Source organism: Oryctolagus cuniculus, chromosome 3 (assembly GCF_051225735.1).
Source record: "Oryctolagus cuniculus isolate XC-2025 breed Fujian yellow rabbit chromosome 3, ASM5122573v1, whole genome shotgun sequence".
Classification (NCBI taxonomy): domain Eukaryota; kingdom Metazoa; phylum Chordata; class Mammalia; order Lagomorpha; family Leporidae; genus Oryctolagus; species Oryctolagus cuniculus.
This window is the reverse complement of record NC_142869.1, coordinates 179,142,419-179,161,082: the sequence shown is the minus strand read 5'-3', so window position 1 is coordinate 179,161,082 and position 18,664 is coordinate 179,142,419. Positions and strand designations below refer to the sequence as shown.

At 42.3% G+C, this 18,664-nt stretch overlaps 2 protein-coding genes across 10 annotated transcripts in view; one reads left to right on the top strand and one right to left on the bottom strand.

The window, feature by feature from the left end:
• Window positions 1–18,664, bottom strand: part of TPK1 (thiamin pyrophosphokinase 1) — a 464,784-nt gene that overhangs the window by 8,250 nt on the left and 437,870 nt on the right. The window lies entirely within an intron of this gene.
• The window catches only part of LOC149127620 (uncharacterized), a 126,566-nt gene that overhangs the window by 49,303 nt on the left and 58,599 nt on the right, over window positions 1–18,664 (top strand). The window contains exon 2 of one of the 6 annotated variants that reach the window (XR_016231802.1): window positions 2,333–4,969. The exons of 4 other annotated variants lie outside the window; for them this stretch is intronic. The gene's annotated coding sequence lies outside the window, so the exon portion shown is untranslated. Of the gene's footprint in view, window positions 1–2,332; window positions 4,970–18,664 lie in introns of those variants that run through there. One more of the 6 variants, XR_016231799.1, reaches the window with a different exon arrangement.

Sequence of the window (18,664 nt, the reverse complement as noted above, 5' to 3'; positions counted from 1 at the left end):
TTGTATCCTTTAAGTCAAAACTAGAATACCACTTCCTTGCTTATATTATTTTTTGATTCTCTACCTGTTACAGGCTGATTTAATAACTTTCCTATTTACAAATGAATGACTTGATTGCTTCCCTAGAACACATTTACACTAAAAGCTGAATATTTAGAATCTTAGGGCAGGCAAGTACAGAGTGAGCCTGTAGCATTTTGTTCCTGAATATGACTTCCAAAGTAATTAAGACATGTCAAAAAAGACACAGGAGTTGGGACAAATTTGGGGCACTTTGAAAGAGAAAAGAATTGTGGGAGAAATGCAGTGCAATATGCTGAATAATAAGAAGAATCCCCAAAGGCAGATGGAGAGGAAAATCTTCTTTTAATTTTTAAAATTTATACAAGGGAACAAATATCATGTATTTCATGTATACAGTTTTTAAAAAGTATTTATTTGAAAGAGTTTTTCCATCTGGTGGTTTGCTCCCCAAATGCCCATAAAAGCCAGTGCTGAGCCAGGCTGAAGCTAGGAGTGATGAGCTTCTTCCACGTCTCCCACAGAGGTGGCACAGGTCCATGCACTTGGCCGTCTACCTTTGCTTTTCCCAGGCCATTAGAGAGCTGGATGGGGAAGTGGAGCAGCTGGGATACGAAGCAGCACCCATGTGGGTTGTTGGCATTGTAGGCGGTGGATTAACCTATGCTATAATGCTGGCCCCCATATATATGGTTTTAAGAACATCATGGTACTTCCTACCCTAGAGAAAATATTTTTTAAGATTTATTTATTTGAAAGTCAGAGTTATGCAGAGAGAGAGAAGAGAGAGAGAGAGTGTTCCATCTGCTGGTTCACTCCCCAGTTTGCCACAGTGGCTAGAGTTGAGCTGATCCAAAGCCAGGAGCTTCTTCTGGGTCTCCCACACAGGTGCAGGGGCCCAAGGACTTGGGCCATATTCTACTGCTTTCCCAGGCCATAGCAGAGAGCTGTATTGGAAGTGGAGCAGTCAGGACTCGAACCGGCACCCATATGGCATGCTGGCACTTCAGTCAGCGGCTTTACCCACTATGCCATAGCGTCGGCCCCGAGAAAATCTCTTTTACAGAAGAATGCTAACTACTAAAATAAGAGATGACAGAGAATCAGAAAGACACCATTTTGTAGCCACCAGGGTAATAAATGTTAGGTCAAGCAAGAACTATCATTGGATGCCAAAACTAGTACACGAAATGTTGGAGATTAGGATTGCCATGGTTTCAAAGCTCGACATATTTAATTCAAAAGAAAACAGGGAGCAGAGAAGTCTTGTGGATACCATCTTAGCCAAACGATCAAGTTTAACATTGCCAGCAAAAGGACAAGTTGTGTTTGTGTCTCCTGACGGGATGCTAGGTATGAATACAATGCCGTCCATGGAATAACTTCGCCAAAAATGCTTGACCTGAATCCTTTGACTATGGAGAAACTCCAACAAATGCAGAACGTGCAGCAATGGATAAGTTAGCAGGTCTGGAATCTTCCAATCAATGTCATGAAAGACCTAAAACTAGAGTGACTTTTCTGAATTGAGACTAAACAGATATGACGACTAAATCCTCAGCATGGTTTTTCAGTAGGTCCCATATTTTAAAAATCTACACAGACGGCCGGAGAATATGAAAATGGACTGTGTGCTACTGTTCTATCAATGTTATACCTTTTAGAATAGATTGTAGACCTACGGCTATGTAGGCGAATGCCCCGGCTCTTAAGAGATACATGTTGAATCTTCTGTTTTCAAGGTACTTTCAAATGTTCAGAAAGCAAAATACAGACTCAATAAAATACATATAAAGACAGAAATGCAAATGTAGAAAAACATTAACACTTGGTAACTTGCAGTGAAGTATACACAGCTTTTGCTGTATTCTTCATTTTGTTTCCTATACATTTGAAACTTTTTGGTACTAAAATATGGGGGAAAAGGTTGAGAGAAAAGGCTAGGATTTGAGTGTTTCCTTCTTGTTCACTTTTGTTTCCTTAGAAATAATGCAGTTACAAAGTGTTAAGTAATGTTCACTGACTTGACGTTCCTGAAAGTAAGTCTGAATTGGGACTGGTATTTGGCCTAGCACTGGGACACCCAAAATCCCATATTGTCCCTATCAGCCGATGATGCTGATCTTGATTAGATTGAGCACCTGGCTTCCAGCTTCTGTCTGACCCATCCTTGTCTGTTGTGGGCATTTGCAGAGTGGACCAGCTAACGGGAGAGTCCTCTCTTTCTCTCTGCTTGTCAAGTGAAAAAAAAAAAAAAACTGAGCCAAATTTAGGGAGAAGTTACCTGTCCCATGATATGTCTGCATTACAGCTTCTAGGAAGAGCTCATGAAGAGATGCTGAGCACACAGCTTGGTGTGTAGTACAGAGTACTTCCTCTGTCAGCTCATTGAAGCTATCAAGGGCAGCCTACAGAAGGACCTGAAAAGTAACCTGCATAATCTTACCAAACTTCTTCAGGATTGAGAAAATAAGAGCAAAATGCAGTGTTTTGCATGGCCCTGATAACAAGCTGTCAGCTTTCCTTTGGACTTTATCTCTCAAAACCCTGATCTGTTGAAGACTCCTCCCAAGGTGAGCATGCATTACCCCTGCACCCTGGGGACTAATCCTGGCTGGAACTCTGTGTTCTAATTCTGTGTAAAGTGGGTGCCTCCGTCTTCATCCCTCTCGGAAGTCACATGTTCTCTTGCCTTTAGGTGAGGGCTGCAAGGCATCAGAACGCTTTGGATATTCAATTATTCTTCCTTCTCCACATTCGCTGTTAGGACTGAGCCTACTATCCAAGAAGCAATTAGCCCAGGAAAACAGTTGCTGCTTGGAGAAATCAAAGCTAATTAGGCCAGTTAGAAAATGTCTCCCATGATCAGAACTTTTAAATGTTTAGACTTTTCTACAATAAACACAACATGTTATTTTTCTTTGTTAAGAAGAACTCCCTGATGTGTTGTCATTAGCATGTTCCACTCTGAGCAGGCCCCATGTTGCAGTAATCAGAGCTGCTTTGAGGAAAAGTTACTGGGTTTATGAAATAAAAAGGACTACAAATTCATAAAATGTGACCTATTTAAATTATTAATGACTTGTGTGGAACCACCTGAAAATGTTCAGTGTGAAAACACTGTTTCAGATTTAAATGTGTGCAAAGAAGGGAATGACAGGCCAGTCTGTTGGCTGATTTTACCTTGCTGTACTGGTTTTCTACTCCGTGGCCCCTGCATGACTCCTGTGGACACTGGCCCACCCCAACACTATCCACCTGGGTGGGACAAATATGGCCTGTATATGGCAAAGGTGACAGCCCCTGAAGTAGGGTGTCATCCCACTCTGCTGCAGGCTGTAAAGCAGGACAAGTCATTTTGTGTTACAGAAGAATGCTAACTACTAAAATAAGAGATGGCCTCTGTGCCATCCCTGAAAACAAAGGTTGAACTTTGTGCTGTAATTTTCTGTGACTTGTGCTACACGTTGCTCAGGTGACCTCGGCACCCATCTGTAACATGCTAATACACACGCCCCACAGTTGGCTACGCCAGCTATTGTGAAGACGAATGAGTTAATGTTTGTGGAGGGCTCTGACTTCTCCGGAAGAGTGCTGAAAAATGTTGGGTTATTATCTTCACAGAAGAAGCTTCAAAGTGGCATTTACTTCTATCCTTCAAATGTCAACAGATTATTATAAGTACATCAAACAAATGGAAATGGCATAGAAAAGTGAAGACAGAGAAGCATGTGCGAGGCGGCGTCGTATAATTACTGAGCATCAGTCTCAAACTTGCAGGGACATCTATCCAAGATCAGCTAGAGACATTATCCCTACTCCTTTAGAATTTAACAGTCAGATCAGATAACCCCATACAGTCAGGCAAACAAAACACATAAACATGATGCTCAAGAAAAGGCATAAACGTACTGAGAGGAAGAGAGTGACAAAGGACTATTATAGGATGTAGCACTTCTTCCTTAGACTAGAAGAATGAAAGAAGAGGGGATGGAACAAGTGGGTGGCACCACCCAAAAGTCCTTTGAAGGACATTCCATACACCAGTCTATGAACCTGCCTGTAAGTCAGCCTGATTATACTCCATCTGTAACAAGGATGACCTCTATCTGTAACAAGGATATGTGTTCAGTGGGGGATGGCTCCTCTTTGACTCACTATATCTTGTGATGAGTAGGATCTGGATCAGGTTTTCACCTTGGCTACTGATGGACGTGTTGAAAGCCTGGAAATCATGAAGTTCGGTGACACATCTGGCTTGGGACATCAGAAGAAATTCAGGGGTACTCATGGGAGTAAAGCCACATGGCTCTAAAAGAGAATAAAAGCTTCCAGATTTGCTTTGCAAGCCAATGTTACTGCCACTGGGATGCTGATTGAGACAGAATGTTTCCTGACTTAGTTCAAAGAGGATTTCTTACATTTTTTCCAATGCCAAGACAACATTAAGTAATGACATTACCTAAAACTAATTAAAAATGAAGACTGCAGCAATACAGGAAAACCGACTTGGAGAGGTGAAGGAAAATTCTCAATGCAAACTATGTCCCTTGATCACAACTGGGAAAATGTTTGTGTATATATATTTAGTTTTCCTTGGAATTTTTTTAATGAAATAAAAACAACAGAATGGAATACATTTTCATATAAACCATGTGAAGAAGAAAAATCTTAGTTCAAAGAGCAGAACTGCATTAGGGAAATGTTTCCAAATTGTGAATATTAGGTTTGTTTATTTATTTATTTATTTATTTGAGAGGCAGAGTGGACAGTGAGAGAGAGAGAGAGAAAGGTCTTCCTTTGCCGTTGGTTCACCCTCCAATGGCTGCCGCTGCCAGCGCGCTGCGGCTGGCGCACTGCACTGATTGGAAGCCAGGAGCCAGGTGCTTCTCCTGGTCTCCCATGGGGTGCAGGGCCCAAGCACTTGGGCCATCCTCTGCTGCACTCCTGGGCCACAAAAGAGAGCTGGCCTGGAAGAGGGGCAACCAGGACAGAATCCGGCGCCCCGACCAGGACTAGAACCCGGTGTGCCGGCACCGCAAGGCAGAGGATTAGCCTATTGAGCTGCGGCGCCGGCCGTGACTCTTAGGTTTTCATACAGAAAGGTACTTCAAAATGTTCATGGAAAATGTATTAAAATAGATTTGGTTTAGTGCAAAAAATTGAAATTCATGATTTTTTTCATAATATGCATTTTCTGTGAAATTTGAAATCCACTTATATTAGTTTGAAAACATCTTTATTGTAACCTACCTATATTATGTATATGTACACATATCCCCCTCACAAGAATACACACATCAGTATATAAAGTATTTCCAACATCTAGAAAGAATTATAAAAACCATATTGAGAAATCTTAGGGGTGAAGTTTAGGTGCCAGGAGAAATTGATTCTCAGGGCCAGTGTTGGTATAGTAGCAGGTAAAGCTGCTGCTTGTGACGCCGGCATCTCCTGTGGGTGTCAGTATGTGTTCCAGTTGCTCCACTTATAATCTAGCTCCCTGCTAATGGCCTGGGAAAGTGGCAGAGGATGGCCCAAGTTCTTGGGCCCCTGCCCACATGGAAGAGACTCATGGAGTCACCCACGTGGGAGACCCGAATGAATCTGGCTCTTGGCTTCAGCCATTGCAGCAATCTGGGGAGTAAACACGCAGATGGAAGATATTCATTTATTCTCACTCAACCCTCCCTCCTTCCCTTCCTGTCTCTGTGTGTCACCCTTTCTCTGTAACTCTTTCTTTTTTTTTTTTTAACTTTTATTTAATGAATATAAATTTCCAAAGTACGATTTATGGATTACAATGGCTTCCCCCCCATACCGTCCCTCCCACCCACAACCCTTCCCTTTCCCACTCCCTCTCCCCTTCCATTCACATCAAGATTCATTTTCGATTATCTTAATATACAGAAGATCAGCTTAGTATACATTAAGTAAGGATTTCAACAGTTTGCTCCCACACAGAAACATAAAGTGAAAAATAATAGATGATTTTTTTTAAATGATGATGAAATCAGATCTTTCAAAATGAATCTTTTTTTTTTTTTTTAAATAAGACATTGATTCTCCATTTATGGTTGGGAAAATCTAGTAAAACTAACTGGAAGACTTGAGTCTTGAGTTTACAAAATGCTGCTGGGGTTAGGAAGGATCTGCAATGTAACTTGGCCAATTCAGGCAGACCAGATCCGCAGAGGTGGTCCCTTGCTAATAAAATGCCCATCTCTCTCAGTAAGACCTGTCCCCGTGGCCTGCACCCCTGCATGGTTCCCTGAGTTTCCCTTTTGGATCTACTACTCATAGTACTCTAGACTTGCCTGCCAGCTCCACACCTCCTGCCACTCTCCCTTGCCAGCCTCCCCCATTCTTTATCCTGCCAGGTGAGACTTGACTGTATCCCCTATAAGGATAGAGAACCCTTCTGACAGCACAGCTTGAAACTCTCTGATTCCTGAAAGTGAAATTTCAGTGCTCATGGTGGTTTTTCATTGCATTCCTGAAAAATATTTATGACCCAGAAATAGATGGATATTTGCCATCATGCAGAGTTCATTAAGTCTTTTTTTTTTTTTTTTTTTTTTTTTTTTTTGACAGAGTAGACAGAGAGAAAGGTCTTCCTTTACTGTTGGTTCACTCTCCAATGGCCGCTGTGGCCGGCTGATCCGATGGCAGGAGCCAGGTGCTTCTCCTGGTCTCCCATGGGGTGCAGGGCCCAAGTACTTGGGCCATCCTCCACTGCACTCCCTGGCCACAGCACAGCTGGCCTGGAAGAGGGGCAACTGGGACAGAATCTGGCGCCCCGACTGGGACTAGAACCTGGTGTGTCGGTGCCACAGGTGGAGGATTAGCCTAGTGAGCCGCAGCTCCAGCTCATTAAGTCTTATGACAGCTTATAGGATGGAATTTCACTTAAGTGAGAATCTAACCACTGTCTTTTAGGAAAAACAGAATTTAAGTTCAAATGTTGTAATAGTATTAACAGGAATGATTTGTTATATCAAAGGCAATAAAACAGTGTCTTACACTGAAGACTTGTAATCCATAACCTATAAATATATTTTCTTGTTCCTAATATATTTCACCATGACCTATTTTCATTTTTAATTTCTCCTTACTGATATATGACACTATTTTATATTAGGAATAGCTGGCATCTTACTATATGAATATTCTAATGAGTCTGAAAATATTAGTCATTCTTTAATTCACAATTTTTCCCTCATGCTCTAGTAACAATCCATGTTTAATATTCACACCTTAGATCTTTTCCCGATGAGAGCATGACGTTTTTTTAAAAATGAACCTTCTTGGCATTAACCATTTGCATGCAAAATTGCATGTTATCCCAGCCCAAGTTTGTAACTTACTATGTCTTGTGGAGTGGGGCACATATAATCCTATCACAGACATTAAATGTTCAGATACCCTTCTCTCCTATTAGATTATAAGCTCCTGTGGGTAGCAATGGGACATAGTCTAGATTCTGTTATTGAATTTCTAACCTGGGGGGCACTTCATCTATTACCTGCTTCAGTGACTTAGGACAGATAAAAGTGAAGCTGCAGTTAGGAGTGCTAGGCTCAGAACTCTACTCCCTTGGCTTGATCCCACTCCCAGACTGCAGCAGCCATAGGCAAATAGCTAGCTCTTCAGGACTTCAGAGAATGTGGCTCAAGAACTATTGGCTGGATATCCAACCACTTTATTTCTAGATGGGGAAACCAGTTCAAGATACACAGCACCAGAATCCAAGCCTCCTGCCTTGGAACTCAGTGTGCTTCCTATTGTAAAAGAGTCAAGCTGTGGGTCTTGACACATTGGTAGATGCCCCAGAGATAGCCGATCAAAGTTAAATGGCTTTAAGTTGCACATTGAATGTTTGAGTTGCTTGTAAATGTGGCTGTGTTAACTGTTTTAAAAATGTAGTGAATTTTATAAATTACTTACACTCATAGGCATCAGACTAGGAGCAAAAGTGATTCAGGGACTTCTGATCCATGAGATTTGAGTAAGCTAAAGGCTACAGGACACAGACAAAGTACTTACGGCACTCTACTGAATTTTCTTAAAGAGAAAATACACCAATTCTATTTTATAAGCCACTGTCTGTAGGAGTATTTCTCTTGCTGTCAGTTGTAGCCATTTTTTTAAACAGTAGACTTTGGATTAGAGCCATTTTTTAATATTTATTTATTTGAAAGGCAGAGTTGAGAGAGAGAGAGAGAGAGAGACAGAGAGAGAGAGAGAGAGATCGATCTTCCATCCGCTGGTTCATTCCCCAAGTAGCCACAATGTCCAGAGCTCGGCCGATCTGCAGCCAGGAGTCAGGAGCTTCTTTTGCATCTCCCATTCGGGTGCAGTGGCCCAGGCACTTGGGCCATCTTTCACTGCTTTCCCAGGCCATAGCAGAGAGCTGGATTAGAAGTGGAGCAGGGGCCGGCACTGTGGCGTAGTGGGTAAAGCAGCTGCCTGCAGTGCCGGCATCTCCATGCGCACCAGTTCAAGTCCTGGCTGCTGCGGCTCTTCCAATCCAGCTCTCTGCTATGGCCTGGGAAAGCAGTAAAAGATGGCTCAAGTCCTTGGGACCCTGCACCTGCATGAAAGATCTGGAGGAAGCTCCTAGCTCTTGGCTTCGGATCGGCGCAGCTCTGGCCATTGTGGCCAATTGGGGAGTGAACCATCTCGCTCTCTCTGCCTCTCTGTGTAACTCTGACTTTCAAATAAATACATCTTTTAAAAAAAAAGGTGGAACAGCTGGGACTTGAACCAGCACCCATATGGGATGTCGGTACTGCTGCAGGTGGTGGCTTTACCCTACGTCACAGCGCCAGCCCCTGTAGCCACTATTAGGTAGTATAAGTGGCTCAGACAAGGAGAAAAGAGGAAATGATCAAATTGGCTTAGTTCTAGGTCATGGTTCAATACTTGGCTTTTGGTAAAAGTATGTTGCTGTACTGGTAATAAGATAACATTAGATAAAAATTAAAGGTGAAAACACAGCTAATCCACTTTGACTTTCAATATGGGAAGAGCATTTCATGGCCTAGAAGAAAGACTTAATTACAGGGCCTTTATAATTGTAGGAAATAGATCTAGTTGATTAGAGAAGATGAAAAATGTTTATTATGAATGACTATATTTGCAACTAAAATATGGGAAGTTTGAAGTTTTAAGATCTCTGACAGCAGTTAGACCAAAAACAAGATGATTACAAAATTTACAACTATAATCAATTTGGTAAAAAGTCTTTACTAAAGTTGAATTAAAAAATATCTCTTAAATCACAAGTATGTATATATAGAGATAGCTTGAGAATGTTTTCCATATTCCTATTAAGTCTATATATTGTCTGCAGTTTCTCGAATGACAGGTGTGAGAGATGCAAGGTTCCCCCTTTCCTCTGATGTTATCCTCGTAATCTAGTTGTTGGGGTGGGTTGTGGTGGGGGCGCTTCTAATCAGGATACTGAGGAGCAAGCCTAAGCTCCTAATTTTGTCCCTATCCCATCTTCTTGATGGCTACAAGTCTAGCTTCTTAGCTTTCTACTTTTAATCAAAGCCATTTTCTAAGAAGCAGTCTGGGGGCAGAAGCTATCCTACCCCGTATTCTTTCCCATCTGGGGAATGTGACAAGCAATCGATAATATGCTTTTCCGGACTTGTCTTGCTCCAGAGATGTGACGTGTCTCTTTTCTATAGTTTGTGTGGCTGACTACATACTGGCTTGTATTTGGACACTCGGGAACACTTGATGGATTTAAAGTAACAGCTACCTCTAATCTTGACCTTGGGCAGCCTCAGTGATGAGCAGTGGCCCCGAGGCTTTTTGTCCTTATTCTGCTGGTGCTGGAGTTATCCCATGTTTCACTCACTGATGGATAGGGCGGTGATGTCTGTTCCTCTTCTCTGAATCACAGGGATATCCACTACAGAATGTGCTACAGGCCTGAGGGTTGGTGTCAGGTGCCACAGGTATTTTTTGTTGTATTTGTCTGATTGACAAGATCTTTTTTTTTTTTTAAAGATTTATTTATTTATTTGAAAGAGTTACAGAGAGAGGAGAGGCAGAGAGAAAGCGGTCTTCCATCTGTTGGTTCACTCCCCAGTTGGCCACAACGGCCAGAGCTGTGCCGATCTGAAGCCAGGAGCTTCTTCCATGTCTCCCACAAGGGTGAAGGGGCCCAAAGACCTGGGCCATCCTCTACTGCTTTCCCAGGCCAAAGCAGAGAGCTGGACAGGAAGTGGAGCAGCCGGGATGCCAGTGCTTCAGGCCAGGGCGTTAAGCAGCTGCACCACAGCGGCGGCCCGCCAAGATCTATCATGATCCTTTTCCCATAGAGGTGCTTTTCCTTTCCAAAAAATTCAAAGGTACAAACAGCCTTCCCTCATAGCCTGTTTCCTTGTTGAGGGATGAAGAAATCATCTAGGCAGGTTGAATCTTCCCTGATCACTTAAGAGATATGTTTAGGGGCTGGTGTTGTGGCACAGTAGGTTAATCCTCTGCCTGCAGCGCCGGCATTCCATGTGGGCACCGGTTCAAGACCCAGCTGCTCCACTTCTGCTCTGGCTCTCTGCGTGGCCTGGGAAAGCAGTGGAAGATGGCCCAAGTCGTTGGGCCCCTGCACCCTCGTGGGAGACTTGGAGGAAGCTCCAGGTTCCTGGCTTCAGATCGGCTCAACTCTGGCCATTGCGGCCATCTGGGGAGTGAGCCAGCAGATGGAAGACCTTTCTCTCTCTCTCCCTCTCACTGTCTGTAGCTCTACCTCTCTAAATAAATAAATAAATATTTAAAAAAGATATGTTTAGATGTCTGCTTGAGAATAGGGATGAACACTCTTGATATTCTAGGCCTGATTTCAGGCATCTAGACACACATGTGCCTCTGCTGCGTGCCCTGGTGCCCTTCTTGCTAGCACCAGCATAGGCATTTCATCTGGGAGCAAGACTGATCTCTTCTTGGCTCAGATTTAAATATGTTTCAGCATTCTAAGTGGATTTTACTTTATCTACTGAATTTGAGATTTCAGTCTTTATCTTCCTATATTGTCCTATTATTGTTAAAATTTTTATCTACTTATTTGAGGAGCATAGGTGTGAGGAGAAAAAAGAAGAGAATAGGTTTTGTGCTTCCTTCTGCTGGTTCACGTCCCAATTCATGCAACAATCAGGGCTGATCTAGGCTGAGCTGGGAGCTAGGAACTGAATCCCGATCTCCCATGTGGGTGGCAGGTACTCAGCTATGAGCCATCACCTACTGACTCCCAGGGTGTTTGTTAGCAGGGAGGTGGAACTGGGAGCGGAGCTAAGACTTGAATAAACCTTGGTCTCCAGTGTGGAATGCAGGCATCCGAATCAGTGGTTTAAACACTAGGCCAAATGCCCAAGCCCTGATGTTTTTGAATTAAAAAATTAATGGATTCTTTAAAATTCTAACACAAATTCAGATTGCTTTCTTAAACAATAGTTACTCTTGGATGGCTCTTCTAATGTGCAATACAAGAATACCTGGTGGTTTTAAGATTAATACAATGTAGCTTACATACATGAGTTTAAAAAATCAATGTAAAATGTATTTTTTCAAAAGAAGAGCTTATGTACTAACAATATTGAACCTTGTTAGATACCTAGTAGGCTTGGTGATGTAAGCTCCTGACTCTTAAGTGATGAGCTTTAATGCACTGCTATATTAATATACTGATAGACTTTGGCAGGCAAAGACTTACACAATGGACTGTGTGTGCTTCAACCTTCAAACATGTTGCTTAGAAAAATTGCAAGAGACTGCTTTGGTACATGATATATGTTACTTGTTTCAAAAATGCTAAGACAGGGATCTACCTTTGTTTTGATTTAGCTATAAAAGGATGTATTCCATTTCAAAACAGTTAAGAAGCTTTTGTGAATAACATGGAAATAGGAAAGTAACACAGTAATTTCTGTGTTCCTCCAGTTTGGATAACTTATGACACTTGGGGTTTCAAGGATCATAATTATGATGGGAAAGGAAAGAGAAATCGCATATTAAAGTCCTATTTAAGAAAGACGTACGTTGAGTACATTAAGTGGCTATTTTGGGATGTTTAAAATCTCAGTCCCTTTCTACTCTTTTGAATTTTAACATTTTGTAAAAATCATGAAAAAGACCCAGTCACTGTTATTTACCCAGCCATCCACAGGCTGTACTGTGTGTGAGTATTAAGGGTAGAGTTGTAGGTATAGTTTGAGAAAGGTTCTTAGGATATAATTGTGTTATGAAAATTCTGACATTATGTCTGATTTTTTTTTGTTTAGTAAAGAGTCATGGGCTTATATAATGGTAAGAGACACTGGAATAAACTTGCTCAAAGGTGCTCCCTCAATTTTTGCATTGCCAATTAATTCATTCTGGCAATGGACTTGCTGTGTGTCATAGTTCCAAACTCTGACCTTACTATAGCATTTACAAGTATTTAGCCCTCACAGTTAGTATTAAGTGTTCGGTGTGCATGTGAATTAGGGCCATTGTGATTAGCAAAAGAAAGAAGGCCAGTTTATAACTACATTAGGGCTGTACTCAATTACTAGAATATTATTTGCCAATTCAAAAAACTCCATTAAAAGCAGGAAATCCCTAATAGTACTCCCTAATTCTTATTTTTTAAGATTTATTTTATTTATTTGAAAGATGGAGTTACAAAGAGAGGTAGAGAGAGAGAGAGAGGTCTTCCCATCAGCTGGTTCACTCCCAAAAATGGCCAAAACTGCCAGAGCTGAGCCGAGAGCCAGGAGCTGCTTCAGAGTCTCCCACGCGGGTGCAGGGGTCCAAGAACTAGAGCCACCTTTCACTGCTTTCCCAGGCACACTAGCAGGGAGCTGGATCAGAAGTAGAGTAGCTGGGACTCAAACCAGCACCCATATGGGATGCTGGCTCTGCAGCCTGGGGCTTTAATCTGCTATGCCACAGCGGGGTCCCAGCCTCCCTAAATCTTTAAACAAAAGGATTAATGTAAAGATATTATTTCTACAACTTCTCAGAATCATGTAACACCAAGCCGACTCAGGTTTATTTTGTTGTCTATTGTACCTGTATGCTTAGCATAATTCCTAGTGAATTTACTACAAATATTTATTGAATGAGCAAATGAATATCTTAACAAAACAACCAACATAAAGTCAAAGAATGACTTTGGTACCTCTAAAAATATGTCTGACCTGAAACTATCTGTGCCACAAGCATCCATGTAGGGCTCAGGTTCTAGGTCTCAAGGAATTTACCCAGAGGGCCAAGACACCAGCAAACCCACACACCTTTGGCACTTATTCTCCCTGAGAACCTTGGTCCAGGGTCTTTGACTCAGCATTTCCTAGAGATTATTTCTGATTAGAACATGTCGATCCCAGAATTTTCAGAATTTATTTATGATTGCTGAAGGGCCACCTTGCATGGATGTGCTCGGAGCACCAGGGAAAGAGGGGGTATCCTGGACCAGTGGCCAGACCTCTGCTTCACACCCGCCACTTCTGTCGTCTCCACCCCTGCCGGTCATCAGCAGTTTCAGTTGATCTTTGGCCCGTGAAGCTCTACATAGCCATGGATGTAACTCTGGGAAATGTGATTGTGTGTCAGATGTGCTAAGTGTTAAGCTTTCAATGTGAACAGTTCTCTCCACTTGATACCAAACTTAGCCCCTCACTAAATGTAAAAAAGTACTTTCTATGTAGCTCAGTGGCTTTACTACTGCTATGCACATCCCATGGATTTTTCTCATCAGTCTGTAAAGAGACATTCATTATCGAAGAGAGAAGGTGAAGGCTTACTATATCAATGGTGATAAATCCTTATTGATCCTAACAGGTAAAACGCTTCTCGGGTGTTGTGCGGGAACAAGGGAACTTCTAGAATCATAACAATCCTAAAGATATGTATGCACACTCTGACATTCCATTAATTGTAATAATTGTCTTGCCTTATGATTGTAATATAAGATTAAATTCTCCTTAAACTCTTTTAAGCCTAAACAGCTAGTATGGATAATAGGTAGGTTGATTATGGCCCTAGACAACTCTGTGGAGTAACTGATGCATTTGTTTAGGTCACTGTCTTGCATTATTTGAAACTTGTTGATTTGAAAAAGATTTGCAATAGGAATAACATAATGGGTACTTCATATATAAATGAAAATGAAGTGATACTGGATTTCACAGCCAGTTCTAGATGGCTGGGAAAGCTTGGGCAAGTCACTTATTCCTCTGGGTCTGAATGTAAATGTGCAAAATACAAAGTTTGTGCAAGGCAATTTCTTAATTCTCTATCCTCTAGTCTCCAGTCTGATGGACCTAGCCTGGAGCTCCACTTTCACAACCAAGGTTTATGCCATCCATGTCTCAAAATAATATGCAGTCAAAAAAATGTTTTTCTGTACAACTTAAAACTTTTATTTCAATTTCTTAAATGCCCTTTCTACAAATCCCCTTAACCTCTATCCTTCATTCCATTATTGACTATTTCCTGAGTCACTTCTGTCTCTCAGGTTTCATATTCTTTTATTTTTTATTTTTAAATTTTTTGCCAGGCAGAGTTAGACAGAGACAGAGAGTTATAGACAGTGAGAGACAGAGAGAAAGGTCTTCCTTCCATTGGGTCACTGCTCTAATGGCCACTACAGCTGGTGCTGCGCTGATCTGAAGTCAGGAGCTGGGTACTTCCTCCTGGTCTCCCATGCGGGTGCAGGGACCCAAGCACTTGGGCCATCCTCTGCTGCCCTCCTGGGCCACAGTAGAGAGCTGGACTGGAAAAGGAGCAACCAGGACTAGTACCTGGAGCCCCAACCAGGACTAGAACCCGGGGTGCTGGCACTGCAGGCAGAGGATTAGCTAAGTGAGTCATGGCGCCGGCCCAGTTCCATATTCTTTTAACTAAAGGAACAATGGATTCTAAATAGAAGATAAATTTTAAAGATTTATTTATTCAAAAGGCAAATAGAGAAAACCTCTACTTGCTTGTTCACTTCCCCAATGCCCACAATAGCCAGGGCTGGGCCAGGCTGAGGTCAGGAACTCCATGTGGGTTCTCCATGTGGGTTGCAGGGTATCAAGCACTTGGGCCATCTTTGTGCAGATTTCTCAGGTGCATTGGTGTTCCAGAGCAGGGCAGCCAGGACTGGAACCAGCACTCTGACATGGGATGATAGCATTGCGAAGGGTGGCTTAATGCATTGTGCCACAATGCTGGCCACAGAAGATCATTATTGAGTTTGTTTATTTGAAAGGCAGAGTTAGGGGGAGAGAGAGAGCAATCTGCTATCCACTGGTTCACTCTCTAAAGGCCACAATAGCCAGGGCTGGGCCTTGCCGAAGTCAGAGGCCAGGGACTCCATCAGGGTCTCCTATATGGATGACACTGGCTCAAGCACTTGGGCGCATTAGCAGGGAGCTGGATCAGAAGTGAAGCACCCAGGGCTGGCTCTGTGGCACAGTGGGTTAATGCCCTGGCTTGAAGCGCTGGCATCCCATATGGGCGCCGGTTTGAGTCTGGCTGCTCTGCTTCTGATCCAGCTCTCAGCTATGGCCTGGGAAAGCAGTAGAGAATGCCCCAAGTCCTTGGGTCCCTGCACCCACATGGGAGACCTGGAAGAGGCTCCTGGCTCCTGGCTTTGGATAGGCTCAGCTCCGCCCGTAGCGGCCAACTGGGGAGTGAACCATCGGATGGAAGATCTCTCTCTCTCTCTCTCTCTCTCTGTAACTCTGACTTTCAAATAAATAAATAAATCTTAATAAAAAAAAAAAGTGAAGCACCCAGGACAGGAACTGTCACCCATATGGGAAGCTGGTCTTACAGATAGCAGCTTCACTTGCCATGTCACAATGCCAGCCCCTTAAGTTTCAATAACAATAAAGGGGTAAGAAATTGAATATACAAGTGAAGAATGGCAAGAAAATATAAAAAACAGAACTCTAACCCATGATCTGCAGGAACCTGCCTGGCAAACCCACTCTGTTTTTATGCAACTGGCCCAAGAAGTCATTCTATGGGCAGACTCGTAGGAAATCAGAACAGTCCAGGAAGCCAAACAATAATTTCTCTAACAATTGGCTGCAGGTGACCAGACTTGGTTAAAAACTGATAGCTTCCCTAATCTTTGTCACACCTTCTATCCCTAGGACCAGCCAGAGAAAGCCGAGAGTTCCCCTAACACATCATGCAGGATGCCCCACTTGGGTTTGGTCTGCCTGCAGCTTCCCAGGGCCAGCAGACCCTGATCAGGGAACCCCTGATGCCCTCACTTTGTCCACTATAAAGCTTTCCCACTTTCCTTCTTTTTGAGTTTCTTCCTAAAAGACTCACTGTGCAAGTGACTCTCCTGAGTAAACAGCCTTTACTTGTTCTCCTTAGAGGAGTCTTCATTTAGTTCCACAGTGGGAATACGAAGTTAGACAGAAAGCGCTGTGACTTCAATTAGACACTCAGTTGGGGAAATCTTTGTTTCTCTGTTTAATTACTGTTTTTTAGTTCCTGGTAGCTACTATTTAAAAACTTACAAATGAAAACCTCCTATCCTTCCACACGCCTCACACCTGTCAAATCTGGGAATCTGACTTCACCCCATCTTCTCGGGGAAAACAAACCCTAGAATAACTCCATCAGGATCTTATCAACATGCACACCAAATATATATGGCCTCACCCTTTAGATTCCTCCATCCCTCTGGTCACCACTGGAAAGATGTCTCTTCTGCCCAAAGCTTTGGGTGCCACTACCCCCTACTTCCTCACAGATCTACAGATGATTCCCCACTCTCCTCTGTATCTTCAAACTTCTCATCTCCTTATTTCCTTTGAAGAACACTTAAGATATGTTGCAGACTCTACTTCTTTTAAACTTACTCCCTCCCTCACTCCAAGTCCCTTTCGATGATAACTCTCTTTTCCCACTACAGAGAGCAAATATTGAAATTGCTTGTCTGTTCCTCAGTTTTCACTCATTCCACAGTAGCCATGTAGCTCGACCTCTTACTCCACTAAACTCTGGAGATCACCAATGACTTAATTATCATCAAATACAGTGTGTCTTATCAGTCCCTGCTACTGTGATTGATGCGCCAGAACCCGTCTGTCTGGCTCTCTTAACTTTAAGAACAGCTCTGTATCATTGAGCTAGGCATTGACTTACAGCTTTACCTGAATGAACTTGTGTAATTCTCACAACCACCTGAGGGAACAGGTATTATTGTCATTCCTACTTCGTAAACTGGGGCTCACAGGTATTATTATTGTCATTTCTACTTTGTAAATTAAGTCCTCCCTGCAACACACACACACACACACACACACACACACGTTCTTCCAAGATTCAATCTTTTATTAGATAGGAAAAACCCTTTAGCACATTTGTCGTCCCATGAGAAAAAGCTCAATTCCTATTGAATATTATTTTTCTGCCACCTGAAACAGTGCTATAGGAAACAGACTGTGGGCAGCAAACATACCGCATGGAATATACTCAATAAATCCTGATTAAATGTGCCAGGGAACTGTCATAACAGTGGGACTCAGATAATGACTTTTGCTGGGAGTTGTGGGCTGCTTGGGCTTTACATGCAAGTAGGGTTCTTCTGAGACCTGGGAGCCTCCAGAGGACTTTACCTAATCTCACTGCCCTTAGAGAAGAGTAAGAACACCCTTTTCATTCTTTCCTTCGCTCCAACATTGACTCACCCATTTCTAAAAAGGAACAATTATAGACAATGTTTTCCGGCAGTGCCTGTCTTTTTTAGAAAAGGATTTGCTTCTATCTCATTGTGGCAAGTAGTAGTTTGTGGGTGTGAACTGAAGGGCAGAGCAGTTAAGTCTCTTTTCCCATTATTTATGTGTATAAATATTGAAATTAATGACATTTAAATTTGAAAATCTGCAACTCTAGGAAAATAAATAGTAATTAGAGAGTTGAACAAAACAAAAGAGGAAATAAGAGCATAGATTTACTGATTCATGATCCTGCCTTCCCTCCTACCAGAATCAATTTGTGGTGGATTGAGAGGATAAAGACAGCTGGAGGAACAACAGGTTGTTAACACAAATTATAAAGGAGGAAACTCCCTTCAAATTTCAGGAACTGAGCCAAGGGAGAAAATTAAAGCAAGATACTGTATTTATACAACACTATAACAGTATTCATGTAATTGTCTGAACTCCACAAAAATTTCCACTGAAATGAAAGCATTAATGTTTATGTTACTGTCCTAAATGCTGTGAAATTCAGTTTCCAGAAGATCGCTTGGCAGTTTGCCAAGAAGTCCTACAAAAATTTGCTCACCAGGTAGAAGATGTTTTCTCTTATTGTAAGAGAAAAGAAATATGAAAGCATTCACTGATACCATATTACCTTAATGTTACTGCCCTTAAGAAACTCATAGTGGAATTTGGGGGTATAGTGGGAAGAGAAGAAAGACTATAAGAAGCAAACATATCACAGGTTCAGACTTAGTTGGGTTTCTGACTCAAAATGCAGTACAGGCTAATGTTTGACAAGAAACCTATAACAAGAGAAAAGGTGTTGAGAATCAGATTGGCAGAGGAAAGAGAGAGCACCCTGACAAACCACCAAAAGGAAGCAACACAGATGGATGTGTCATCTTTCAGGGTGCCGTATTGAGGAAATTGTGAGA